General features: G+C 43.7%; 1 non-coding gene across 1 annotated transcript; it reads right to left on the bottom strand.

Annotated features, from left to right (window-relative positions):
* Positions 1-22,151: 22,151 nt before the first annotated feature.
* Positions 22,152-22,223, bottom strand: TRNAG-UCC (transfer RNA glycine (anticodon UCC)). The gene has a single exon. It is a non-coding gene; the product is annotated as a tRNA-Gly (tRNA).
* Positions 22,224-27,811: the final 5,588 nt, after the last annotated feature.

The raw sequence follows: 27,811 nt of genomic DNA, 5'->3' as shown, positions 1-27,811 counted from the left end.
TAACTATTCCTGTAGTAGGTTAGTGCTTGGAGGGTTAAAGCAAAATGTTCTTTATTTTTCGTGTGCACCAATTTGATGAATAAATGATACATTTGCTCACAACACAATGGATCTGAAGAACTTTTGATTTAAGCCCTGAATACTGAGAGTGGGACAAAGCTTTCCTGAATATTGCTAGGGATACTGACTATTTTCCTAATGATTTATGATTTTAAAGCTCACTTGAATCTTAGAATACTGTCTGATTTTTGCATACTCCTTATAAATCTGCATTGAAAGCCTCAATGGCATTGACTCTGTACTGCTTTACCTTTTGAAATGTTATAATAAACTCTTTAACTTTTCATTGATCTCAAACTCAGTTACTGAGTGGGCCAAAAGGATATCAAATTGGAATTATTTAAAGAACTGTATTTTTCCTCATTCTGATGTTCTGGGTGGTGTCTCAATGCGGAGACACTGTCTCCGATGCACTGATTGGGATACATTTGGGATGTTTTGATTTTTGGGATATGGCATTTTACTACCATAAAACACAAGGAGGGACTAGAAGTGCATCTAAGATTCAGGATACGCGCTCCCTAAAAGTACATATATGCACAAGGGGAAAGTTCCTATAGTCTCAGAAAAAAAGAGCAAAGTTGTGGATCAGAAGAGACAGAGCAAGTAAATAGGGGGGATCTGATCGCTCAGAAGCAAGAACGCTTACACACCCAGATGGGTGTCATGCTTCATCATCCAGCAGTTCCTCGTTCGACCAGTGCTGCAATGCTCAATGGACCCCTCAAGTGGGCTTTTTGCTGGAAGTCTTTTGACTCTGTGATGAAGTGTGTGTGGAGGTGCAGTGTGTGTAGATTGGTTATTATGGAGTTCAAAAATGACTCAGAGAAACCCTTCAGGAGTTTAATGAACACGTTCTCTTGTCATGAGTAAAAGCAAGGAGTTGCTGAGTTCGAGGCAATGATCCTGTACAACTCAGAATCTGGTAAGGACACGGGTCAACATGTTTCTTGCGTTAGTTACTCATGGTTGATCTGAGCAATTCATCAGGACCATGTAAACCTAATCTAAAAATGATTGGGATTGTGGATGTAAAGCTTTAATATATATATATATATATATATATATATATATATATATATATATATATATATATATATAGACCTGGTAGGGTCAGGGTAAACCCAAAACTCCACATATAAAAAAATGTGGTGAATGACTAAGTCGGTACGTGGAAGTACATGGTTTTACCTTATTAGAGTGCTCAAATGCCCCCTTAGGTGTAGGCAGAGGCCGCGCTAGCTGCGGAATAAAACTAAATGGAGACCAGTGCTTAATTTGAGCTGGTGCTTTCCGGTGCGGGGCACCGGCACTTAATTCTGAGGTACGACACTTATTTTTCTGCCTCAAGCATTTACTGGATGCAAAGGACACATATGGGAAAGATGGAGGAAGAAAAAAGCGAAAAGCTGTCACAAAGGGAGAAAGCAGAAAGCTGCAAGAGTGAGCTGAAGGGGCAGGGTTAGGCTGTAAATTAATTAAAGAGGCCCAAGATAGCTTTTGAGTTAGGCTGCCTCAGTATTCTGAGTTCACACATTTAATTGCAGCAGCTGTGCATTTCAGAGGAGCTGTGGGAACTGGCACATATTTATTTACAAATTAAGCACTAGTGGAGACCGTTATGAATCTGCAATTTTAGTAATAAAGGTAAACAATGCTGTAAAGGAAAGATAGGGATTCCCTATGTACTCACAGTGTCCAGTGCGGTAGTTTTCTGGTGACCTACCCCACTCTGCTACCCTGGAGGTAATGAGGGAGCCGGAAAGCAAGCTTTTAATACCAACACAGAGCTTGAAATGACAAGTGGCTATGAGGAGTGAGAGGACACATGAATGAGGGTGTGGGGGTCAGTTCCCCAAAGTATGGAGCAGTTAAAGTGAATCAGTCCCAGGCATACCCCATGTTGGGTTGGCACGTCATAGGGCCCAAGAGGCTTACATGTATCAGCAGAACCACAGAAACCACAAAGAAAAGCAGTCATCCTTTTGGGAGAGGTGGAGATGGCATATTAGGACCCAACTCCCAACCGGACAGTCATTAATGTGGAGTGCTCGTTGGAGCAGGACCCACAAAAATTAAAGTGAAAATGAAAGGAAATAGAATGGAAAAGGAGCACTTGGGGCAGGTGTTGTCCCATATAATATGAAATTAGACCAACCGGGCCACCAGAGAGGTGAGCATACAGTGAAAACCTATAAAATTAGCAGTAAACAGTAAGTATATGAAAATATAATGGAGGCCACGAGATCACGCTGGGGGAATCAAATATGAAAAGCAGAGACTGCCTCATGTATAAAACTCCTGTAAAGGGCACATTATCTCGCTAGTAGAGTACCAGAACAAGCTAGTGGACTAAAATATAAAAAACAGAGTGTGACTCTTGTATAAAAATCCAGTTAAAGTATCTTACTAGTGGAGTATCCGAACAAGCATGTGAGGATATTGGTATAAGGCAAGCTGTGACATAGCTCACCTAACAAGTTGCATTGCCCTACAAGGACAGTGGAGGTCATCACCCAAGGTGGGGACCTGACAAAGGTCTGCAAACACTCATGCACTAACCCCGGGAACATCAATAGGGAAGTGCGCTCAAGGTATTGTTAGGTGTGCATCAGGCGCCACCAATAGGGTCCATCAGTAGGTGGGCCTCATTTGTCCAGTTTTCATCACGGAATGTCGTTATTGAGGCCAGTTCTATGTGTAGCTCAACATAAAATCCAATTTTGTTTCCTCCGAAAGGGGGCTTGTTTGTTAATGTAGTGTTGTGATTTCAGAATAGTCCAGCACATCTCGGGCATGGTTATGGGTGAGGAAATGAGTCCCCATTTTAGTGGTAGCTCATTTACATCGGATACCACTCCAATGTTCTGTGATTCTCACTTTGACAGCTCTGGTTGTCATGACAGTGTATTTTATTGATCAATCAATCAAGGATTTGTGAAGTGCAGCAAATCACCTGTCAGGATCTCAAGGAGCTGGAGTTGCTGCTTGCTTCATGGAGGTCTGTTCAATCGTACAGCCAGGTCTTGAGTTCTTTCCTGAATTGCTCTAATGATGGGGTGATCCTGAGGTGCAGGGGAAGGTTGTGCCAAGCTTTGGCCACTAGGTGTGAGAAAGAGCATCCTCTGCTGTTGCTCCAGCAGATGCATGGAGTGTCTGCGAGGAAGAAGAAGTCAGATCAAAGGCATCTGGTTGATTAGTGGAAGGTCAGACATTTGTTGATGTAAGTTGGTCCTTCGTTGTGCAGGGCTTTGTATGCGTGGGTCAACATCTTGAACTGGCAGCTTGTCTGGATCACAAGTCAGTGTAGCTTCTTGAGGAGGGGTGTGATATGGAATCATCTGAGAAGGTCGAGGATGAGTCTGGCTGCTGAGGTTAGTATTATCTGTACTCTTGTCAGGAGGTGTGCAGTGATTCCTATGTAGAGTGCATTCCTGTAGTCAAGTCTGCTGGTGACGAGGGCCTGCGTGAAGGTCTTTCTGGCTTTGACTGGGAGCCACCTGAAAATGTTTGGGAGCATGCATAGGAGGTGTAAACAGGAGGATGAGACTGCATTTACCTGTTTCTTCATGGAAAGCTTGCCGTCCAGGATGATGCTGAGGTTGCAGGTGTGGTCTATCGGTGACGGGGTATGGGTCGAGTTCAGCAGACCACCATGTGTTGTTTCATGGAGAGGTGTTGTTCCCAAAGATGAGGACTTCCGTTTTGTCCGTGTTAAGTTTGAAACAGTTGTGCCTTATCCAGTCAGCAACGTTCATCATACATCTGTGGATGTTAAACCTGGTGGTGAAGGGGTCTTCAGGCAACAAGATGATGAGCTGGGTGTCATCGGCATAGGAGATGATGTTGAGTCCATGTGATCTGACGGTGATGGCCAGTGGGGCCATGTATATGTTGAAGAGAATGGGGCTAAGGGATGATCCCCGGGGGATGCCGCAGATGATCTTCTTGGGTTCTGAGGTGGACGGTGTGAAACTGATTCTCTGGGTTATTCTGGTGAGGTATTAGGTGATCCATTTACAGGCATCTCAATGAATTTCGATGTGGTGGAGTCTGTTGATCAGGATGTGATGGGCGATGGTGTCAAAGGCAGCTGACAAGTCCAGGAGGATGAGGGCTGCCCTAATGTCATTAGTGGCTGCGATCAAGGCTGTCTTGATGCTGTGACTGGTTCAGAATCCAGATTGAGAGAGGTCCAGGAGATTGTGCATTCCAGGTGTTCAGTGAATTGCTGTTTTTTTGCCTTCTCGAGAACCGTCACTGGAAAGAGGCACAGAGAGATGGGCCAGTAGTTCTTTGGTTGTGCTGGGTAAGCTGAAGGTCTCTTCAGGAGGGGCCACTTTTCATCATGTTCCCAGTCCTAGCGAAGTAGGCTGAGGTGATGGAGATGTTAAGGACTTTCTTGAGCTCATCCTTGAGCATCTTGCTCCCGAGATTGAAGACTTGGCGGGACAGGGGTCCGTGGTTGAACCCGAGTGCACATAGTTCATGATGGAGATTGTGGCTTGAGTGGTGAGAGGGCACATGGGCATGTAATCATGTATACACAGTTCTTGATATAGCAGTTGGTGTGATTTTTCTGTGTTCACGTGCGAGCCTGGACTAACACAATTCTTTCAGGGGGTGGTGGAGATACTTCCTCATATGAGCGTAATAAATACCAGTAGAAAAATAATACTTCCTTTAGCAGTGCATCTAGAACTGAAAGCTGGGGGAGCAATGAGGTCTGACACGTTCCTCCTTTCCCACCCCTCCATCACTGTATGGGTTCCCCATGGCGCCTTACCAAGGACCCCAACTAATGTGCCTCTCCCACTACCATATGTTCCCCAAAGGACCCAACGCTCACCTCAATAATTTAACTATCCTTTTTAGACAAAGGTTGATACTGTGCTAAATTCTGAACTTCTGGGATATTTCATAATTCCTTTCAGAACTGACTGTAAATACTTTAGTTTTCAGCCAGAGTGTCATTCAATCGTTTTTATTGTTTCAGTTAATTAAAACAATATTAAAATTATCGATAACTTCATTTTTTAAAAGATAAGAATAATTAAGGAAAAGTTGTGACTGTGCAAACATGAAAACTTTATCTTCCTTAATGGAATGACACTTAAAAGATAACAACTCTAAAAGAACTCCAAATCTGTTTTAGTGCAACTGTGAACAACACAGCCCAGCTACGGGCAGAGGCAGATTAAATATAGTTTGATTTTTGAGATTACAACACTGAAATGCCATCCAAGCTGCAGGTATCAAAGCTCTTTACCTGACATTGCTATTGACTTGTGCTGGTGTGGGCGTGTCTAGCCTATATTTCTTTTGATTTATTTAAAAGGTGACACGTATAGGGTAACCATCAATTACCCTTTGAGGTCGACATAGATCTTTGGACTCAGATAGGAGTGAGATGGTAACAACAATGAAATCAAATCAATAGACATCACTTTACGCACCATGACCAATGTGGCCATAAATCACCACACCAGGTTAGTAAAGTTCAAACATTACATTTATTGCTCTTTAGATTAACAATGCTATGATCATGTAAACCAAATGCAAGACTAAATGATAAAAGTACATGAATAACACAGGTTGACTAAATCATTAAACCACTATGCAGAATAATAACAAGGACAAATGAATGATTGACACAGTATGCATTTAGTTATTAGCAGATGAACTTTTTACAATCAATTTATATAGAACACTCACATTTAGAATGTAGCATCCTTAGTTATAACTTTAATTTGATAAGCATGTTTTGGCTTCATGCAAAAAGAAAAGGAAGACAAAAATTAATTTGGAAAACACCTGACTATGGCACAAACCGAAAATAGCTGTTGGCTTTTTAAAAGAGAGAACATAAAAATCTGCAAGAATAATAAAGGATGCAGGTTCAGCAGGCAGCGATGTCTTCATCAGTGGAGCATCTTTTGGCCATCTTCATTGGACAGTGAAATAATAGGGAAGAGTTCAGTAATGTTTGGCCTTAATGTATCTGAACTGCCAGTGACAGAAAGCTAAAACACATCACATTATTCACTAGCAGAAGTAAAAGCGGCAAAACAGCCAATAGCTACAAGGCAAACAGGAACAGAAAAAGTCTGAAACTTACATCACCTATCAGTTATATTAAACTCCTAGAAAGCAACTAGCTAAAACTCTATTGGTCAGTCTATGGGGTGGCTTAGGTCAGAACCAATTAACTCTTCTCCACGTTCTTAGCTGTAACCTGTGTTCTTTTTCTGCATTCACCATTGGTTCATCCTTTCTCAATGCTGTCACCAGTTTCTGCAGCAAAATACAAATGTTGCAGATTGCACTCAATCCTCTTCATAAAGTCAGTAAGTCTTGTTCACAAGTACATATTATCTTCAGGAAGCCAGACAAAATGTTACTGTTCTGGAACATGAATTTCCACAGTGCAAAATCAAAACAGAGGATGCTTAGAAAAATAATTTCACAAAGTTGGCATTTTAAACATTTCAGCTGCTGCAATTGATAACATGAGGCCTTTTTAAAACAAATTCTAAATTAAATATTTCATAACTTTCAAACCATTAATTCTTTTAGTGCATATTAATTATTGTTTTTCAGTACATTTAATTATGAATGCACAAAATATATTTCATTAGACAGTTTTTTATTGTTATTGTTGAACTAGATTTATGGCTGCCACCAGAGTGCTCATGTTTTCTAAAGCACACGATTTGCTAAAACACACGTTTTCAGCATTACACATTTTAAACATGTAATTTCATTTTGTTCTAGTAGCACATTTTTATTAATGATGATGATGTGTACGGTCTAGCAATCCCTTCACTGATGACTATATGTGTCACAATATACTTATTAATACTTGTATTAATACTTATGTCAGTTCAAACTTTAGTCTGTCTACAGTATCTAGTGTTTCTCGGTTTTCCCCAGTTTTCAGTTTGTCTCACATCATGAAAATATCTGCTTGCTATTTTCTCTAGTTTAATTTCTTCCCTCCTCTGTTAATTTGTTTGCTTTTGTCTTCTACTCAGTGTACCTAATTTGTAAAATCATACAGAAAACACATACAACTACAATTAATAATGGTTTCAATATTTTTCCCACAATACCTGTACCATGATTACCCAGCCAATTTTTCACTTTTGTAACACATTTGCCAACATTTTCCCAAACCCCTAGCTCTTTCAGATCGTTTAAATCTGAATTTGAATCTGTCAGGTTCTTAATAAAATTTCTAATTACTTTATTATTGTCTGGAATATATGCACAACAATGTTTCATTTTCAGCATCTGGCTGACTCCACCCTCGTTGCTAAAAGGATGTTTAATGCAAGTCTATTCTGGTAAACCATTGAACGGACCACAGTCATTTCAGTATCCATTAGAATTACAGCTCCAGAAAAATCAGTTAACATGTTATCCACAATAGTAGATAACTTCCTAATTTTCAAAGCATGCAGAACAACTCCTACAGAAGAAATAATTGCTCCAAATATATCCCTAATTATTTCAGAATAAGTTTCATCTTGGTCTCTGCAATTCATTTGAGTTATGTATGTCATCTATATTATCAAAATGATAAATCTTTGGGAATATAACTCCCAAATAGCAAGTCTCATACCATCCCCTTGGGAGACGATAATAAACATTTCTCCCACAGTAATATACCCCAGGGATAACAGTGTCTTAGCCATTTAACATAAAGTCCCATGTATTCCTAAACAGAAATACATGTCTGCACTCACTTGTTTCCACAAAATTAGTATCAGTTCTGGATTGAGGTCTATGCATGCACAACTTTCCTAAATGTTGATAATCTATAGCTAATTTCCCCTGAGTTTTAGTTTCACTCAATGCATAGTCATTTTTTTATTTTTTAAATGTCCTCTTCACTAACCTTTTCTCTGTTTTCTCCTGCAATGCTTGGCTCCTGTCATCAGTTATTTCTATGTGCATAAACAGTTCCAAATGTTGGTGTAGGCTCAAAGAAACCTCCTACAATACTCTTTCCTTTAGCTATGTTACTCAATCGGAACAAAATGTGACTGTAGAGGGGGTGAGGGGAGGGGGTGATGTGTGCGTGTATGGAGGTGGGGGTGAGTGAGTGAATCGTAGGGGGTGGAAGAATTTGTTTGTCTTTCTTTGAGTTTGGATGGAGAGGGTGGGTGGTGAGTTTGGATGGCAGTCAGGTGAATATTAGGGGCGGGAGTGGGGGTGCCGCCTACCGGTGATAAGGAAGGAATTCCCTGTCACCGGTAGGGCCTACCGCCATGGTTTTCGTGGCATTGCTAATGCCATGAAATCCATTGTGGTAGGCTGGCTCATAATGCCATGGGCGGTTCTATGTCAGCTGCCAGGTTAGAGATAGACATCTCGGGCCCGGTGGCTCATACCGCCATGGCGGTATGAGTGGAGAAGTGGCGGGTTGGCTGCAGTCAACCCGCCAATCTCTTAATGTGGTGGTATGTACTGCCAGCCTGTTGACGGTCATACCTCCACACTATCCCTGGCAGTCAGAAGACCGCCAGGAACGTAATGAGGGCCTAAATCCAAATTAGAGTAGACATATTGTATATATTCTTGGTTATAGAGCCTTGTTAGTAAAAGACTACAACTAATTCCATATGTTAATGGCAAGCGATGGTAAGTAACTCCTTCTTGTACTGATGAAGGAATATGTGTACGAACATAACGCTCTCTCACATTAATCGTCTCAACATATTCATACAACAAGCGAAAGAAAACATTAGAAGAAAGATCTCCTTGTGAGTTGTCTAAGTGTAAACATTTCTCATCCCTGTTAAAGCTTTCTAACTTCGAAATTGTAGTAGTCTCTAAAGAACTAATATAAAAATGTTCAGGTGTGTGATGAATACTCATACTCACTATCAACAACAAACATACTATCTAACATTCAATTCCCAAACTAATACACATATACTTCCAACACCTATTATTTTTAACATAATTGTGATTGTTATCCATGACCTATAAAGAATCAGAAAGTAGAAGAAAAAGAAACATATTTAACTATGCAGCCAAAAATCAAAAACAAAAATAATCATCAGTCTTCTTTTGCAGTTATTTACAGCTTTCAAACTTTTCTCCAGAACTTTGTCAAAATCGGTTTAGCCGCTTGTCAAAAATCAGTTTCCAAAATCTCTTTCAGTAGATCATAGTCTATTAGACAGTAATTATCACTCGTAGCATGCCATATCTCTTTTGTTCAGATAGCAATGTGGTTTCAAATTTCAGTTCTAAAGCAACTTCAAGTTCCAAAATAATGATCTGGAATTTCATGATCAAAACAAAAAGAAAAAAATTCATATTGCCACGCATCTGTTGTAAATACGCTAATTCAGCACCTGAGTATCTTCGACTTGCAACTCTTTTTATCTTTGATCTCCACTTGATTTGCACTTATTTCTCCTTCACTCAGATCTTTATCTGTATCTGTATCTGCTCTTGTTATCGTTTCTGGCGCTTCATTTATGGTTGACAGTACATCTTGAACCCTTTCACTTGTCTGCAGTTTGGGCCACTTGTCTTCTTTCACAGTTTTCTTTGACAATGTCATTTACAAAACTGGACTTACAACTCTTTCTGATTGTGCAAAATTTTAACCTTGACTTGATGTACCTGCATCATTAGCGAATTCAGTAGGAGTCAAATCTGTATGCCTTTGATTCAACTCAGCTCCATTCTCAGCTGCTTCAGGAAACGTAATCTGTTTCAACTGATCTTCCCAATCGTCTGCTTCTGGGAGAGTCCTCCTCTGACTTGACTCTCCTGCTACACCTGCTGATGCTTGAGCAACTTCAGGTACTCTATTTCATCTCTCACAGGTGTATTTGCTTTGTCTCTTAGAGGAGTACCTAGATCTTCACCAGTTTGCTCTGTCTCTGTTTCTGTATCCTCAGTCTCTCTTCTTGCTCCTTGAGACTGTACAATAGTTGTTGGTACTCTCAACAACTCTGCTTCATCTTCCAAAGGATAGGGCAATTTCGAGTGTGGCTGGCATGAATCCAGTTCGGAATCCTAGTGCACTTCACAGCAGCTGTTGTTACTAGTACGACTTGGAACAGGCCCTTCCACCTAGGTTCCAGAAAAGCTTTCCTCACATGCTTTTTTACGACCACCCAGTCACCAGCTCGCAGACTATGACACTAGTCTTGGGATAGCTGCACAATTGTAGCTTCAACCTGGTGAGAGAAAGAGCGAACCACATCAGCCAGACTCTTGCAGTAATCCAGCACCATATCATCCGATATATACACAAGAGCATTTGCAGGACCAGCTGACAACCTCATTGCTCTACCCATGAGGATTCCATGGGGAGAAAGTCCAGTCTTTCTATCATCTCATGCTCATCAAAACCAAAGGCAATGCATCTGGCCATTTCAGATTTGTAGGTGCACACATTTTTGTAATTCTTGCCTTCAGCGTACCATTCATTTGCTCTACTAATTCAGATGCTTCAGGACGATAGCTACGGTGCAACTTCTGCTTAATGTTTAAGGCTGAACTAGTAATTTTATCACTTCGTTACTGAAGGGACTTCCTCTATCTGATTCTAAAGAGGCCGGGAACCCAAAGCGAGGTATTAACTACCTAAGTAAAAGCTTTTTTATTGTGAGACTATCATTTCTGCGTGTAGGGTAAGCTTCAATCCAGTGACTAAAAATACAGACAATCACCAACACGTATCTCAGACCACCACACACAGCCATCTCAATGAAATCCATCTGCATTCTGATAAATGGACCTCCTGATCTTCCAATGTCACTCAAATTGACAACTGTTCTTTTCCCCACATTCATTTGTTGGCATGTAACACCTCTGTGACAAATTGCTTCAGCAACTTGTCTAAACTTCGAATTGAACCAAGACTGTTTAAATGTTTGAATCATTGCATCTCTGCCAATATGTGCTTAACCATGGTAATGTCTTCCCATTTGTGTCAGTAGACAATCTGGCAATACCACCTGCCCTTCATTTGTGATCCATAGGTCATCCACATCTCTTTGAACACATTTTAATTTTATCCATCGTTTCTTCATCTTCAGAAACACCTTGTAAATTTGTAATTTCCTCCCATGTATCAACTGTTGTTAACTTGTAATTTGCATTTATTTCATCATCTTTTAGCTTTTTCCATTCATTATTAAAAGAAATGCAGTTCAAAGCATAAACCTTGTGACTTGATCCTCATAAGCATTTCCCATTGAAACAAAATAATTTGCTTTCTGGTGAGCACTGCATTTAACCAAGGCAATATTCTCAGGTAATTGTAGGGCTTGTAACAAATCATGAATTATATCACCATTTCTAATTGGTGAACCAGAAGAAGTCATGAAACCTCTTTGTGACCACAAATGGCCGAAGTCATGGACAACTCCAAATCCATACTGGCTATCCTTAAGAATTGTAACTTTATGCTGTGCACATATACAGCATGCCACGAATTCTGCCAGCCACTTGTGCAGAAAATACTCTTTGAAGCCATGACGCTTCGAGTATACCAGAAATTGTGTACACAGCATATTCTGATTTAAATTTCCCCACATTATCTCCTAGACAGGAACCATCAAGTAAAACAATTTAATAATTTTCCTCTAACGGAATATCCTGAATATCAGGTATGTGTTTTGTGCACAATTCAGTAACCTCCAGATAATCAAGTTCAGCTTCTTTCAATTTCTCAATTTCAACATTGTCTACTGGGAGCAGGTAGCTGGGTTAAGCACCATACACCTTCTCAAGGTTACATTTGAAGAGCCTAAAATCTGAGGTTCGTAGTGAGTTAACCCTAAATTTGTCAGATACAGTGTCTTTGTTCTGGTGATCAAAACTTCAACAGAGTGAGAGATCAAAACATTTAAAGAATGTCCCATCACAATACTCTCACATTGAGCTAGTGACAAACCAACCGCTGCTACAGCTCACAAACAGCCAGGTAAAGCCAGGTAAAGCTGCTGCCAACTGGATCCAGAGTAGCATAAAAATATGCTACATGGCGATTTGTATCACCATGCACCTGTGTAAGGAGAGAAAGAGCACAGTAATCACATTCATGACAAAACAACATAAATGGTTTTGTGTAATCGGGCATTCCCAAAGCCAGTGCTCTACAGAAACTCTCTCTCAGCGCTTTCATACAAGCTTCATCAAAGGGGACTGGATCAGAAACATCTTTGTGGGTCAGTCTCTGCAATGGCTTTGTAATACCCGAAAAACTGGGAATCCATTGGCGACAGTAGCTCGCCATTCCCAGAAAACATCCTGACATCTCTTTGTGTGACTGGGGGATTCATTTGCAAAATAGCTGTAAATTCCTCTCTGGAAACTTCCTTGCACCTTTGTCTATATGGTGTTCCAAAATATTTCACTTCTTTCTGTACCGTAATTTAGCTAGGGACACTTTATGTCCATTCTCTCCCAAATGATTCAATAAGTCAATAGTATCTGGCCTGCATGTTTCCTTTGTATTTGAAGCAACCAAAAGATTATCAATGTGCTGAATTAATGCTGATTGAAAAGGCCTTTCCAATGATTCCAGATTCTTTTTCAACACCTGATTTAATATTGAAAGAGACTTTGAAAAACTTTGTGGGATTCTGCACCAACAATATACACAACTGCAAAATTTAAAACAGAAGAGAAATTGACTGTCTTCATGAAGAGGCACAGAGAAAAATGCTTGCGATGTGTCCACCACCATGAACCATTCTGCATCACATGGGATCTGAAACCAAATCATCTGCTGGATTTGGTATTAATTTTCCTCAAATCTTGAACAATCCTAAACTTCACACTTGGTTTTCGCAAACCCACAATGGGAGAATTACATGGGCTGCTGAAGCACTTCTTCACATACAGTTTGCATAGATGAATCATCATCATCATCATCATTATTTGTCTAAAGAGCAATTTGATCATTTGTACAGGTAATCAAGTATTTTGTTTTGTACAAAGATCTCCTCATAATAAGGAAACTGGACTTGAGTCACAGGCAACAAATTTGTGTGAACCTTAAACATTGCCAATTTTAATAGGAACTGGTTCAGTAATCGGTTTGTCAGGAAGTGATTTGCAATTCCTACAATCTGCACTGTTTTCCTAGTAGGGTGTGTAGCTCATGTATCAGCTAGGAATGAGACATCATAACCCATTACTTTTTCAGTTACATAAAGACCCTTTTGATCCACTTCTAATGAAGCTGCTAACACACATTCTTCTTCATCCAAACTCTCACCCATCACTTCATTCATCCTCACTATTGAGTGTAAACTGATGAACCATAGAGGTACTTTGGTTTAATGTTTGACCTCTGTTCTGCTGAGGAAGCATCATCTGCTGCTGTACCATTGGAGCTTCAGGTATCTGCATTTGTGGCTTTGGTATCATATGCACTTGGGACTGTATTTGCTGTGACTGTGGTGCCGGAAAACGTGGCACTTGTATCTGTTGCATTGGTTGTGGACTTTGCATTTGCTGAGTAATCTGCATCTGGTTATTATTCTGGATGTTGGAAAATGGGTTAATTGTAAGGGCAGGTAGATACCTACACTGAGAAATAGGCCACTAACCTCCACTAAGGTCCAGTTAGGTCTCAGTAAATTAAACCCAGTTCAGCCCTCGGTAGCTTGGCAACGAGCGACAAGGTTTAACTTAGGAGACAAAGCATAAAGCATTGAAATATCATCAAAACGGTAATTAAATAAAACACAGGAAAGAGTTTAAAAATACAAAACCAATTTATAAGAATAGGCAATAATTGTAGCGGTAAAATGACACAAGAACAAATAAAATCGGATAAAGGGAACCGGAGATATGAATTTTTAAAGAATTAATGCTTTTTAGCGCTTAGAAATGAATAGTGCCAATCAGGTCGTCTGGTCGCACCTCAACCGGGGCAAAGTCAAAGTTTGAGGCCGACTGCAACGGAGCCCTGCTCAGCTACAGCTCGCGCGAGGCCTTGGTCAAAAGTTTACCTTCAGAATTAGTCATGTTTCTGGAGATTTTCTTCAGCAGGACCAAGTCGCCAGTCCAATCCGACCTCTTGGAACTCTTCCTCGGATACGCATCGCAGTAGCCCTCGGAGGAAATTTTTATCTTCGGACGTTTTTTCGAGGCGAAAATCCTTCGACTATGACAAAGCTGGTTCTTGATCCGACGTCCCTGGAGCCCTCTTCGGATACCCTGCCTGGGAGGTTTCAATCAACTTCCTACGTTCTGACTTAGTCACTTTTTCTGTGATTTCCTTCACCGGACGAACCTGCAAGTCAGGCCGGGTCACGGTTGAGGCAAGCCGGCTAGAGTTGCTGCGGCGGGACAGTCTCTGTATGGAGCTTTTTTCCAAAAGTTCTCCAAACTTCTCCAAACTTCTGGATCTTCTTCCAGATGTTCCTTTAAGGTTCTTTTGAGGTCCACAGCTCACCCCAAAGTTCCAGAAGCTTGCGATACTCCTTGAGGGTGCGGACTACAACTCCTAGAATGCAACTGGCACAAACTCCTTTTTGTCCACTGGACAGTGGTCAGCTGGTTGATTTCTTCAGGTGTTGGTGCAGGGGACTCTGGTTAGCAAGTTTTCACCTGTAGCAAACAGGGAGTCCCTTCTTGAACCAGTTGAAGCCAGGCAAAGTCCTTCTTGTGGTGAAGCCTAAGTGTGCAGCTGGTGCAGTCCTCCAGAGTGCAATGTCCAGGTGCAGGCCAGGGGTCCAGCAGGGCAGTCCTTCTTCTCCTGTATTTCTTCCTTGTAGGGATCTGAGGTGTGGGTGCAGGTCTGCCAGTTTTATCCTTGCTCCTGGGTGAATAGCAGGGGGTCCTGGTTCTCCAGTCAGGTGCAGGGTCCTTCCCCCTGTGATGACCACTTCCTGGGAAGTTTGGCAAAAATCAATCCCAGGTAGCAACATTCCTCAAACATCCATCTTGGCTGAAAAATATTTTTGGAGGTTACATCTGGCTGAGCCCACCCACTGGTGTGGCTACAAATCCTAAACACACCCCTCTCCTGTCCTCTCCTAATCTAATCAAGGGGGCACCTAATTGTCTGGGTTTGCAGGATGTGAGGGATGTACTGGGTTGCTCCAAATGTCCTTCTCTGCCTTTGAAGACCAGTTTGGCAGCCCTCCCCCTTTCCAGTTTCCCCATTTGCTGAGGGGAGATCTCCCCCAGGCACATCTCTTTTTGTGGAGCCAGGTCACTTCACACCTCATCAAGGCAGCCTGGCCAGGCTGCCAGAGGCTGGCCAATCAGAGCAAAGCAGCAAAAACACTGCAGGGCTGAAGTTGGCAATTTTTCAGGTGAAGTTTAAAAATCTTTACCTGAACAAGTTATATTAAATCCAACTACTGGAAGTTGTGGGATTTATTATAACAAATAATTTGATAACAAACTTGAGGTATCTTTTACTTAAGAGGACTTTTAAAATTAAAATAAAGTCTCCCCATGCTAGCCTATAGAGGCCATTTACTACAATGAGGGAAAAACGAATTTGGCTGTTTTACCTCACCAGGGCTTATAAAATTATTTTTGTAAGGTCCCTGCTTATAGTTACACGGCACTCAGCCCTAGGGGCACATAGGGCACACCTTAGGGGGGACATATATGTAAAAATAAGGTAGTTTAAGACTTTGGAAGTACTTTTAATTTGAAAGTCAAATTTGCATGTAACTTTAATTTAAAAGCAGCCAGCAAGGCAGGCCTGCCTTTCATCTGACACTGGGCACCTCAGCAGTGCACCTATGGGGGCACCACCTATGCTGGGGTCACTAAACCTACATGCCCTACCATATACTAGGGACTTATAGGTAGGTTAATTTTGCCAATTATAATTAGCATAATTTGCATTTCCACTTTACACAGAGCACTGGCCCTTGAACTGGTAAGCAGTACCCAGGACACAGCCAAGAGTCAGTAACCACCAGTCTCTGTCCAAAACGTTTGGGGTAACCAGGGCAAAAAGGAGGACTTTCCTACACTGGACATTTAAATTAGGACCTGTTATTCTCGGTCCTCTCAAATTTGACAAAAGATTGTTTTCATTCATCTGTGTAACAATGCCCTCTTGTATCATCATTGGAAACACCCGCTTCCAATGCCCTAGGCCCCCGCAAGCGTGACAAGGTAACATCCTCTTCATTGTCTGCATATTACCTGGATTAACAACAGTATTCAAATCAACACCACAATATCCAGTTTCATCACGACCTCTACCTCTTCCCTGTTCCTGATTTTGAAACACCTGCATGTTTCCCTGCTGCTGTAGAAAAATTCCCTTCTTTCCTGATTGTGTCGTTTTAATCTGCATCACCATTGCCTTTTCCATCAATTTCTTCTGCTTCATTTCAAACTCATCACTACAGTATTTAGCAAACTGTAATACTTCATCCACCAGTTTTGCTTGCCAGCAAATCAAATGTCTCCTAGGCATCTGGGCAATTTCAGGTCTCAACCCTTCAACAAATCTGAACACAAAATGAATCATGTCTTTGGGCTCAATCATTTCTGTACCACTGTAATGTTTAAATGCTTCAATAATCTCTCATGATATGCATTTATTGACTCTTTCACTTCTTGTGCCGTCCTATCAATTCACTGCCAATCAATACTTTTAAGAGAAATTCTTGTTATCAAAAATTCAATCAGTTTGAATATTACTTCATTACAACAGGAGATTGTCCACCTTTAACTGGATCTCGTGGAGGCTCTCTTGTTGCCTATTCAACATTCCTATTGCATTCAACCCATAAATCAGCTGGAACCATTATTTCTAACAGGGTATTCAAATCTTCCCACATGCATTTTGCAAGCTTCACAAATCTAGCTGTATACTGGTATGTTCCACTGGTTTCTCTCTCAATCTCGGGTAGTCATTTGTAAATGACAAAATATCACTTCTGCTCCAAGAAACATGTACATAATTCCCTCCAGCATTTTCTCTCATTGGTAAAATCCTTACTGGATTATCAATCTGTGTGGAGAAGTGTGGCACAATGGCAGACCGTGATGCAGAGCTCTGGCCTGGGACCAGGGTTCAATTCCCACCTCAGTGGGTCTTGGGCTCAATTGCCCTGGACCAGATATTTCTCGCCTCAGTGCCTAATCTAATTAATGGGTCCCACTCTGTAACTCTGGGCAATAGCTTGCTTAATCTCCACAACGGCCCTCACAGCGCTTGGATGCCTGGCTTCACCCTGGGGCTGTCCAGGAGTGGGTGCCTCACAAGGAAAAAAGCCAGAAGGGGTTCCACAGCTGTATGCGTACAGTGCCTTGAGACCCTAACGGGTGAGTAGTGCGCTATACAAGTGTGAAGTTTACAGGTTTTTTTTTTACAGTCTGCTGCACATTAGCATTTAAATTTGCAGACTCCCTTTTTTTCTGATCTCTTTGCTTTACCCATCTGTCTTCCCATTTATCTAATTCTCCCCATATTTGAATATTCTTAATTAATTCCTTAATATGAATTTTCATTTCTGGTATTCTCATGTTCTCAATATCTTCTGAGTCAAATTCTAATCTGTAACTTCTTCTCAATTGCTTTGATTTCCCAATTTCTATTTCAAATTTCTCTGCAAGGTCTGCTAATTTCTGGTGAACCAATCCTGTTCTGTTCGTAACATTTTTACATATGAAGCATAACCAATCTTCATTATATGAATCAATCCTATTTATCTCAATCATTTGATTTAATTATAATTTAAATCTTGCCAGGTTTGATGAATTTCCACCTTCAGCATTCTCTTTTGCTCCACTCGTTTTTTCTAACCAGTCTGTTAACTGCTGAGCTGTCAAACCTTGTAATGAAACATTATTATTTACATTGGGTATGCCCGTTGAATAATACCTGGGGTCTCTGGAGTCATCAGAAACTAATTTGAATTCAAATCTTACTTTCCCAAATTCTGTGAAGTCCTGGAATAACTCAAATCAATCAGTGGACCTGTCAAAAGTCTGATTCATTGTAGTCATGCCTCCTGTATTTACATTGAGTCTCCCCATCTCTGCATTTGAATTAAAAATATTCTGTATATTGCTCTCATTATTTCCCTGGGCAAACAATGGTACAACAGGACCAATAGTTACAGGTACTGTTAATGCTTCTAGACTTGATTGAACATTCTGATTTCCTGGGTAAATTACCCCAGAAGTCTGACCTGCCAACATTGAAGAATTTGACTGTGATATTATTACAGGTGTATGCCACAGCATAGTCTGAACCTGCACTGGAGCCATTGAATTAGGTGTATATTCCACCTGAACTGTCATTGGTTTCTTATAAATCTGTGATGATTGCACCAATGGTGCTGTCATACTCAGTGTAGAACTTACAACAGGAATTGTAGGATAGACTACATGTAACTCAGCCTGAGTCATAGGTGTTTGTGTAACTGTGAACATTAGTTGCAACTTGTACTTGACTCTGTGTTACTACAGCTGGTATTGGAGCACTTGGACCATTACTAGTATCTGAACTTGTCTCTTGTGCTGCATATGGTGGAGGGCAACTTCTCTGTAACTGCACTATAAATTCATCATCACCTGAGTCATCATTATAAGTCAATGATTTCCAAGCCTCATCTGAATTTGACTCATCTTCTTCAGAACAGTAAGGAATCTTCTTCTTGGACTTTTGTCTGACACTGCTCTCCTTGTCTAACTGCAGGCAATATTCCAATTCCCTGTAAAGTTTCAGTTCTCCAAAAGTTTTGCTCATTGTCCCATCTTGCCTCTCATAATGTATTCTCAACCTTCTCATTCTCCTCTCAAATTTGAATTTCTCTTGTTGTCTGGCCACTAACTCCCAAATGGCTAAAGCTTCAAACTGTGCTGTTGAACCTGATTGTTGAACCTGATTTCCTGATTTCTTGATTCATCTTCTGAGGTGTTAAGGAGTGAGGCAGCTCCGGAATTCCCTCTGGTGTAGGGTCTATTGCTGACATGGGGACTTTGAGGAATGCAAATTTGTGGTTTGAGTTGGCTTTGCCGAAGAATGTCACTATTGGCGGTGTCAAAAGGGTACACCCTAGAGGAGTTCTTCCGTCACAGGATTTAATTGTCTTAATATCTTGGTTTACTTTTCTCTGAGTTGGTCATTTATGGGCTTTGTGGAATAACGATTGCCAGGTCTTCCTGATCTCATCTTGGGAGGCTGGCTGAGAGGTGACTTACTGGACTACCGTCCATTTGGTAGAGGCCAGCGAAAGACTGGCCTTTTGTTGCGGTTTGGTTCGTTTTTGATTGATGTTTAGACAAGCAGAGGTTGGATTTTGGTAGAGTTCCGAGGGGTTTATGAGAACAACCTGCAAAAAACAACCTTGGCTATCCCTTACTCCTGTCCAGCACAGAGTGTGGCCTTTCAGGCTCCTTTTTACCTGTATTAGATTTTGAGATTTATTATTTGTACTTTGCATTTGATAGATGTTTAATAGGCTGCTTGATATGTCTTCTGCCGCTGCCTTCTCCCAGCCTTTGGATGTGCGAGGTCTTGAGGCAACGCGATGGCAGCCCCATCCCACCCTGAGAGATAGTTCAGCTCCTTATCAGGATGAGAAAGCACGAGCACAGCTAACTATCTCCTCTTCCAGACTTCCTTGGCTTGGGACCTTGCCTCCAGAGGCTATCTCTGAAGCAGACATCACTTGGGGAAACTTGTGGAGGTTGAACCCATTTGCAGTGCAGTGGATCAGTTGGAATGATATTAGGATAGTTTCTGCCCCAACAGCACGGTCCACCCCTTACACTCCTCTTTGTCCTCTTCGTTCTATCCTCTGCACCAGACCCCCTTCCGTGTGACTACGATCTCCAATGACCCACTGAGTCTACCCCAGCTATTCTTGCAGTTTTTCTAAGCGGCCACCTGAGTGCACCCAAGGTGCATTGGGACAGGTTAGATTAGTGGGCAAATTGGGGCATTCAGCCAAGGTGGGCATTAGGGGTGCTGCTCAGGGGGTGACGAGTAGGACTCTGTGGGTGACAACGATCGCAGATTTAGACAATGTGGGGATAATGTTGTACAAAAAGGGCAATGGGGGTGACTCAGGCAGTATAGGTGTCTCCCCCTCTGCAAGCAAGCTGCACTGATCTTACCGCGGTCACCTCCACTCAAGGCAGGGAGGCATCCTGTGCACTTACCGCCATGTCACTGCTTAGCCCTTGTGCTTCTTGTGGCTGCTTCCTTGGGCTTGAAGCTTGGGCTTCGGCGGTGGCGGCTAAATGGGCTTCTCTGGCACTGTTGGGCACCAGAGCGCCAAACCACTGGTTAGCTGTGTCCTAACGCTCAGCCAGGTCGCTTTAGGAGGGCCGCTCAGCCACAGCCACTGCTTTGCTGATTCGTCCAAACAGTGGACTGCGGGCTGCATCTCCTGCAAGCCTCCAGCCGCGCCCAGGGGCGTAGCTTGATCATTAAGATTGGGTGAATGTATGCATCAGATTTCTCAACAGTCATGCTGGGATATCTTGTTAAAATTCATTATATGAGAAGCACAACATAAGGGGGCATAAGAGGCAGGGGAAAGAGAGAGGAGGACGGATTTTTAGGGGCAGTTAAAACACAACATTTTTCAAACTAATCAATATTTTTAAGGCTTTCAAAAAAGATGAGAGGGATGGAGAAAGTGTGTGTCTTTCATCTGAGTGGGCATTTAATCAAAGGTGAAATCCAACAGACTTCATCATATCTGACTGAAAGCCCTTGTACCCAACTTTTTACTACAGAATACATTTTTAGGGACGGTGTAACACGTCAAACCACCCTCCTCCTCCCAAAGCTACGTCTCTAGTTTTGCCCTCACCCTAACCCTCGCTTTCCCCTTTCCTCCTGCTTCTGCGCATGCACTAAGGCCCAAATGTAAGAGGACCTAGCGCCACCTTAGCGTCATTTGTTTTATGCTAAGGTGGCCTTTTCCCCGCGCCATATTCTCAAAGTGTTGCAATGCTTTCAGTGCACCACTTTGTAAACCCCATTAGGGGGGGCTGAAAAAATGATTCTTTGTGTCATTTTTTCGGCGCTTTTAACGCCTGCTCAGAGCAGGCATTAAAAAGGGGCGCACCATTGTTTACAATGGGCCACTATATACTGTTCATGGTTAGCACCACAAAATGTGGGCACTAACCCTGAACAGTACATCAATAGCATCAAAAATGTTGACACTTTTGCCCCCTACCCTGCACCATGGTGTGCTGTATCTTAGATACAGTGCACACATGGTGGCAGTAGGGGTGCTAAGGGGTGCAAGGAAAGTGGCACTCCACTAGGTTCGGCGCAACTTTCCTTAAATCTGCCTCTAAGGTCAATCGCATCCACTCCAGGTGCTTTTCTTCTGCGCTTCTTTGTCGCATTTGCCACATAATCCATTATATCCCATATAATCTGTAGCTTTTAGCAAAAAAATGTGGTTCTAGCTCAAACGGTTAAAAAATTTCTAAAAATGCAGCAACACAAGTTGACGGGCAGTAAAAGGTCCTTTGCAAAGCTGGACTGGTCACCTTTTTGTTGCTTATTACTGTATTTGGGTATTAAAGATTGTACTTATGAGGTGCAACCAGTGCCCAGACAGCGTTACTGAGTTTAAAAATTATGAAATAATGATGTAATACTAGTTCAAAATATGCTGCATTATGCCACATAATTTGTCTTTTCGTTGCGCATAATTTACTAAACCCTACCACATAATTTGGCCCTCTCCTGCCGCATAATTCCAGTGGCCCTGCTTATAACTTTCTGAATGCATTTCCTTGGAGGCCTTAAATTTAGAACCTGCAGAGATTCAGCTAGAGGGTTAGCCATCAGTACAGCCCTGCGCCTGGAGATCTATAGCAACCTGGTGGGTAATAATGCAACCTGAGTGACGCCTCTCTCTCCCTTACATGATTCTTTCGTCGTCTCCTTAAATCTGTATCCTCCAAACTCCTTCACCTCTCCCCCCACTTTCATTTGAATCATAGAAAGAAGTGCATTTCTCTCCCAATGGCCGTTACAAATAAAACATTTCTGTACTATGTTAATACTAGACAGGCTAAATAATTTGCTCTGAAAACACATATTAAGTAGTAGTATTTTATAATCATTAAGGAAAAAAATGAACTGCGTTGGCCGGGAATCGAACCCGGGTCAACTGCTTGGAAGGCAGCTATGCTCACCACTATACCACCAACGCTTGCCGTATAGAAATTCTGCTATTCGTTATATGAGAAGTTGCAGGAATCATGCCGTGCAGTTCTCTGTCACAGCAGAGCAATTGTGGCGCCAGTGTGCACAGAGCTTTCCACTCCATGATCCTTCTAAGAGCCGCAGATTTTCCGGTTCTTCCAGCTCCTCAGGGAGGCTGAGCAGCGCTGACTGGAGCCATCACCTTCACTCAGGCAGCTGCATCTTTTACCCAAACCCCGTATGCAGACTTCAGCCTCCGTCCTGTCTCTCGAGTGATGGGTCATCTGGACGTGCAATGTAGAGAGGGGAGACTCCTGGGGAAGGAGAAGTTGCCCTTAAAGGGCCCTGTTCCAATGGCCACACTCCAGCCGTCTAATGGTGAAGAGCGTTGTATGAGAGTTTGTGGTCAGTAAGTAACTCAACGTAGCAGTAAGATATTTCAAAAGCAGCAGAAAAGTCAACATTTGTGGGACGATCAAAGAAATCTGCAGGAACAAAGCAGGTAGAATCTTATTAAGTAGAGAGCACTAAGTTTGTTTTCGAAGATTAGTTTACGCACTATTGGAAATATATAAGGGCTATTTCCCCCCCCCCACACACACACATAAGTGCACCCACATGTGCTTCACTTTCAAGCTATTTCCGCTCTGTGACGTGTTACAACACTAACACTGCGCCTGCCCAGATGTGTATCCTATAAGAGTTTAGGCATCTGATCTCACTGATAGGAGCAGAGTGGCGCAGCGGAAGCGTGCTGGGCCCATAACCCAGAGGTCGATGGATCGAAACCATCCTCTGCTAAAAAAATTTTTGACTTCTAACAATATATTTTAACTTTACATTTCTTGATTATCTGTGCTTTAACTCTCGATTAGCTGTATATAAACTCCGTATTTCATTGTCTTTTACATTTAATACAATACTCGCATAGTTCTCGTATATTTCATCGCGCTTTATTTATGTTACTTTCTTGATCGTTTTCTTACAAACGCAAAAAACAAATACAATACATTTCAACTTTCGAAATTACCATCTGACTACACCATGTACAAAACCAAGCAATAATTCTGCTGAAAACGTCATATTTTATTTTCATTCTGCAACTTGAAATAATGAATAACCGTTGTCGGCCATTTACTAACATCACCGCGCCCTCTAGTGTCATTCAACTGAAGTATCCAAAGAAGAGTTACAGTACAAACAGGGTGAGTGAGGGCTTGAAGACAACAGAAATTTACCGGGTCGGACTAGATTTTAAATCAATCAACCATTAAATTTATAAAGCGCACTATGTCCCCGTTAAGGTTTCTAGGCGCTAGGGGGGGGGGGGGGGGTGGGGAAGCTGCAACGTTCGAAGAGCCATGTCTTGAGGAGTCTCCTGAAGGTGAGGAGGTCCTGGGTCTAGCGTAGTGAGGTCGGGAGTGAGTTCCAGGTCTTGGCGGCGAGGTAGGAGAAGGATCTGCCGCCAGAGGTCTTGCGCTGGATTCGGGGGACGATGGCGAGGGCAAGGTTGGCAGACCGTAGTTGGCGTGAGGGAACGTAGAAGTTGAGTCTGGTGTTCATGTAGGTGGGTTCGGTGTCGTGTAGTGCCTTGTGTGCGTGGGTGAGGAGTTTAAAGGTGATCCTCTTGTCCACGGGGAGCCAGTGGAGGTCCTTCAGGTGGTGGGAGATGTGACATCGGCGGGGTATGTCGAGGATCAGGCGGGCGGATGCGTTCTGGATGCGTTGGAGTCGTTTGATGTCTTTTGTTGGGATGCCTGTGTAGAGTGCGTTGCCGTAGTCGAGTCTGCTACTGACGAGGGCTTGGGTCACCGTCTTTCTGGTTCCTGTTGGAATCCACTTGAAGATCCTGCGGAGCATGCAGAGGGTGTTAAAACAGGAAGAGGAGACTGCGTTGACCTGTTTGGACATGGTGAGAGCGGAGTCGAGGATGAAGCCGAGGTTTCGTGCGTGGCTGGCTGGGGTGGGTGGGGGGCCCAGGGCGGTGGGCCACCAAGAGTCGTCCCAAGCCGAGGGGGTGCGACCGAGGATGAGGACTTCTGTCTTGTCGGAGTTAAGTTTCAGGCGGCTGTTGCTCATCCACTCGGCGATGGATTTCAGTCCCTCGTGGAGGTTGGCTTTGGCGGTGAGAGGATCTTTGGTCAGGGAGAGGACGAGCTGGGTGTCGTCGGCGTAGGAGAGGATGCTGAGGTTGTGCTGGCAGGCCAGTTGTGCGAGGGGGGCCATGTAGATGTTGAACAGCGTTGGGCTTAGTGAGGAGCCTTGGGGGACGCCGCAGATGAGGTTGGTGGCTTCGGAGCGGAAGAGTGAGAGTCGGACTCTCTGGGTTCTGCCGGAGAGAAAAGAGGAAATCCAGTTGAGGGCTTTGTCTTGGATACCGGCTTCGTGGAGGCGATTCAGCAGGGTGCGGTGGCAGACCGTGTCGAAGGCAGCGGAGAGGTCTAGGAGGATGAGGGCTGAGGTTTCGCCGTTGTCCATTTGTTGTCTGATGTCATCTGTGGCGGCGAGGAGTGCAGTCTCTGTGCTGTGGTTTCGTCTGAAACCGGATTGGGAGGGGTCTAGGATGGAGTTGTCTTCTAGGTAGTGGGCGAGCTGTGCGTTGACGATCTTCTCGATGACTTTCGCTGGGAAAGGGAGGAGGGAGATCGGTCGGAAGTTTTTGAGATCGTTGAGGTCAGCCTTAGGTTTCTTGAGGAGGGGTTGGATATCTGCGTGCTTCCAGCTGTCCGGGAAGGTAGCGGTGTTGAAGGAAAGGTTAATGATCTTGCGGAGTTTGGGGGCGATGGTGACGTCGGCTTTGTTGAAAACGTGATGTGGGCAGGGGTCAGAGGGAGATCCTGAGTGGATGGAGTTCATGGTCTTTAGGGTTTCGGTGTCGTCTACTTGGGTCCAGGTGGTGATGCGGTCGGCGTGGGAGGAGTTGTTGGGGGTGGGGTCTGGCAGAGGTGTGGTGTTGAAACTGTCGTGGATGGCTGCGATTTTCTGGTAGAAGAAGGTGGAGAGATCGTCGCAGAGTTTCTGGGATGGAGGGACGTCGTTGACGTTGGCGTTGGGGTTGGAGAGTTCCTTCACGATGCAGAAGAGTTCCTTGCAGTCGTGAGCGTTGTTGTTAAGGCGTTCTGTGAAGTGGGAGCGTTTGGCGAGTCATATCAGTTGGTGGTGTTCGCGGTTGGCTTCCTTGAGGGTAGCGAGGTTGTCGGGTGTGTGCTCGAGGATCCATTTTTTCTTGAGTTTCTGGCAGGTGCGTTTGGAGGTGGTCAGTTCATCTGTGAACCAGGCTGTTTTTTTCTTTTCTTGGTTGATGGTGGGTCTCTTGAGTGGTGCTAGGATGTTGGCGCAGTTGAGGATCCATTGTTGGAGGTTGATGGCGGCGGAGTCCGGGTCGGTGGGGTCGGGTGGTGGGTTTTTGGCGAGGGTGCTGGCTAGTTGATCTTCCGTGACTTTTCCCCAGCGGCGGTGAGGCGGTAGAGGGGTGCGGTGGTGTTCGGTGTTTTTCTTGAAGGTGAAATGGACGCAGTGGTGGTCGGTCCAGTGGAGTTCGGAGGTGTGGCTGAATGAGATGTGGTTGCTTGCAGTGAAGAGTGGGTCAAGGGTGTGGCCGGCGATGTGGGTGGGTGTGTTGACCAGTTAACAGAGTCCGAGGTTGGAGAGGTTGGTGGTCAGTGATGCGGTGTTGGCGTCATTGTTGTTCTCCAGGTGGAAGTTGAGGTCTCCCAGGAGGATGTAGTCTGAAGAGGCGAGGGCGTGGATGCTTGCGAGGTCGGAGATGGTGTCGCTGAAGGGGGCTCTTGGTCCTGGAGGACGGTATATGAGGGTTCCTCTGAGGGTTTGGTTGGTGTCCGTGTGAGTCTGGAAGTGGAGGTGTTCGGCTGTCTTGAGGGTGTCGTCCGTGTGGGTGTGGATCTTGAGGGTAGATTTGTGGGCGATGGCTATTCCTCCGCCGATTCCGTTGGTGCGATCTCTTCTGGTGATCTTGTAGCCGTCAGGGATGGCGATGGCGATGGCGATGTCTGGGGCCGAGGAGTCGTTCCACCAGGTTTCGGTAAGGAAGGCTACATCTGGGGCGGTGGTGTCGAGCAGGTCCCAGAGCTCAATGGCGTGCTTTCGTGCGGAGCGTGTGTTGAGGAGGATGCAGTGCAGGTGGTTTTAATGAGGGTCACAGAAATTATGGGGCAACGTAGCACCAAATTATGCTGCAAAAAAGGGCAAATTACGTGGCATGATGCGGCACATTTTTTGATAGTATTAATTCAAAAGTATGTCATTTTTAAACATGGTTATACTGCTTGGGCAGAGATTTCACCTCATTAGTTTCAGTGTAGGAAATAAATATGGAAATAAGCAAATGAAAGATGATCAGTTAAACTTTGCAAGGGACCTTCCACCGCGCAAGGACACATGTTGCTGCATTTTTAATAACTTTTGATCCGTTAAAGATAGAAATAATTTGAGTGAGAGAGACAGAAGGCCACCACTGTCCGCCAGGGATGAGGCGCAGGTGGGTGCCTTCGGGTGGAGGAGGGCCTCAAACACTTCAGAGGCAGGCAGGCTCAGAGGAGGAAGGGCAGGAGGAGCAACAGGTGGTGCTGAGCGGTGGAGCAATGCTCACATTGACCAGAGGTCAGTGAAATCGCCCCTTAACTGCGCAGCGGGCGCCATTAAGAAGGAAAGGGAGGTGGGAGGGGGTTGTCAACTGTGAGGTTCCCACCTTTCACCTCAAAGCTGACAGAAACCAGGTGTGGAGTTCCCCAGGGCTCTTCTTGATCCCCCTCAACAATCTACATGACCCCGCTTGCCAAGATCGTCAGTCAGCACAGGCTCAACATCGTCTCAGACACTGACAACACACAGCTCATTCTCTCCCTCACCGACGAACCATCAACAGCCAAAAATAACTTTCACAACAGAATAAAGGCAGTCACTGACTGGATGAGAGAGAGCTGCCTCAAGCTCAACTTGGACAAGAAGGAGATCCTCATCTTGGGCCCACAACCACTGCCCTGAACGACTCCTGGTGGCCTATCGCCCTCGGAACTGCCCCATCTTCTACCGACCACACACGGAATCTTTCATCATTCTCGACTCGTCACTGTCCATGGACCGCCAAGTCAACGCTGTCTCACCATCGTACTTCCACGCTGTCTGCCTGTTCCAAAAGATCTTCAAGTGGATACCCATTGACGCAAGAAGGACAGTCACCCATGCACCCCTCAGCAGTAAACTCGACTACGGCAACACACTCTATGCCGGAATCAACAATAAACTTCAAACTAGACTTCAGAGAATGCAGAATGCCACAGCCAGACTGATCCTGGACATCCCACACTACAGCCACATCTCTGCCCTTTTGAGAGATCTACACTGGCTCTCCGTCAACAAACACATCACTTTCAAGCTCCTCACACACTCGTACACGGCCCTTCACAACAGTGGACCCACCTAGCTCAACCACTGCCTCTCCTTTTACACACCCTCCAGGAAACTCCGCTCTGCTCAACTGGCCCTCGCAACCATTAAAAGGATCCGGAAGAACATGGCTGGAGGAAGATCCTTCTCCTATCTTGCTGCACAGACCTGGAACATGATGCTGCTCCA

The sequence above is a fragment of the Pleurodeles waltl genome, chromosome 12 (assembly GCF_031143425.1).
Source record: "Pleurodeles waltl isolate 20211129_DDA chromosome 12, aPleWal1.hap1.20221129, whole genome shotgun sequence".
Classification (NCBI taxonomy): Eukaryota; Metazoa; Chordata; class Amphibia; order Caudata; family Salamandridae; genus Pleurodeles; species Pleurodeles waltl.
Note: the sequence above shows the minus strand (reverse complement) of the source record. Positions and strands in the feature narration are given on the sequence as shown.